This window comes from Halyomorpha halys, unplaced genomic scaffold (genome assembly GCF_000696795.3).
Source record: "Halyomorpha halys isolate HHAL.00 unplaced genomic scaffold, Hhal_1.1 Scaffold618.1, whole genome shotgun sequence".
In the NCBI taxonomy this organism is placed as follows: Eukaryota; Metazoa; Arthropoda; class Insecta; order Hemiptera; family Pentatomidae; genus Halyomorpha; species Halyomorpha halys.
Genome location: NW_027106817.1, coordinates 291,698 through 293,226, shown reverse-complemented (window position 1 = coordinate 293,226; position 1,529 = coordinate 291,698). Strand labels below are relative to the sequence as shown.

Below are 1,529 nucleotides of genomic sequence, written 5' to 3'. Positions count from 1 at the left end.
AATGTGCTCTTGTACTTCTGATAAGTAAAGATTTTTATTTTATTTTTTTAATTTAATTTATTTATTGATATTTACAACTGTACATAAAATACATCAAGTAAATTTGAGAAAATCATAATGGTATGGTACAAGCATGTAGAGAAACTACCCATTGGTAGCACTCTAGAAACATTTTTACAATATAAGGTCTCGAGGCCATCTTCTTTGAAAATCTTGGGAAGAAACCACCCATCGGTGGTCTATCAAACATTAATTTAAATTAGAAGGTCTCCAGGCCATCTTCTTTTCAGACGCCTCGGAGGATTGTCCGGAATAAAAGAGGAAGCAATATTAGAAACTAATGGGATTGAGTGGTTAGGGAGTTTGTAATGAAAGGATTGATATCTGGTTCGGGATAATGCGGTTACAAACGGAACATTAAGGTCTTTGTGAATGATTTTATTTGTGACAAAGTAGGGAGCATTTAGGATTTTGGATTGTAAGGATTAGATACGAGACGAATTTGAAGGTTTAGTGGAGCCCCAAAGCTCAACGCCGTATGTCCAGATAGGCCTTATAATTGTCATGTAAATAAGTCTTTTGTAATCAATTGGAAGTTTGGACCGTTAGTCTAGTAAGTGCTGTAATTGTCGAATCGACGTGCAGTTTCCTGTCTTTTCAGTCTTGTGTGAGGATTCCAGGTTTATCGTTTGTCCAGATGTAGTCCAAGGTAGCGGATCTGTTCAACAGGGGTAAGGGAAACATTATTGAAGTATACTGTAGGGCAGTCAGTAGGTTTACGACGTAGCGTAAAGGTAATTTGATGGGATTTGTTGGAATTTATTTTAATCCTCCAATTACGACACCATTCTTCGAAGGCTGTGATATGGGATTGAAGAGTTTGGGATGCAATTAAAGGGTAATTATTATCAGCGAGCATTCATGTGTCATCGGCATACGTGGTGAGGATAGTGTTAGGATTGGTTGGGATGTCTGCTGTATAGATTGTGTAGAGTAAGGGACCAAGGATACTACCTTGAGGAACACCAGCGGACTGAAAGAAGAGGATGAATAGGAACCATTGTGGTTTACTTTAAATAATCTGTCAGTGAGAAAGGAACGAATAATGAGAAAGTATGGTGCCAGACACAAAAACCTGTTCTACATTGAAAAAGACTCCCACGCAGTACATTCCGCGCTCCAAAGAAGACGAGACAACGTCCACCACACTATGACATTGCTGGATTGTAGAATGAGAGGTTTGGAATCCAAATTGGTGATGTGTTATATGATTAGAATCAAGGATGGGGTATAAGCGTTTCAAAATGAGTTTTTCGAGGATTTTGTCCATGATAGATAATTGAGAGATAGGACGGTAGGAGAATTCTGCTTTCTTATGGGGTCCATAATAATTTTCAAATAACTTTATAAAAGTGGATATACTGACTTTTGGTAGGAAATTTCTCCGAAATAATATTTTTGAACATAAAATATTATAAGAAAAGAATACGAATAAGTAAAAAGCACTTAAGAAAAAACAAACCAGTAAG

General features: G+C 36.9%; 1 protein-coding gene across 1 annotated transcript in view; it reads left to right on the top strand.

Annotated features, from left to right (window-relative positions):
* Nucleotides 1-1,529, top strand: part of Msp300 (Muscle-specific protein 300 kDa) — a gene marked incomplete in the record, with an annotated part of 315,787 nt that overhangs the window by 22,649 nt on the left and 291,609 nt on the right.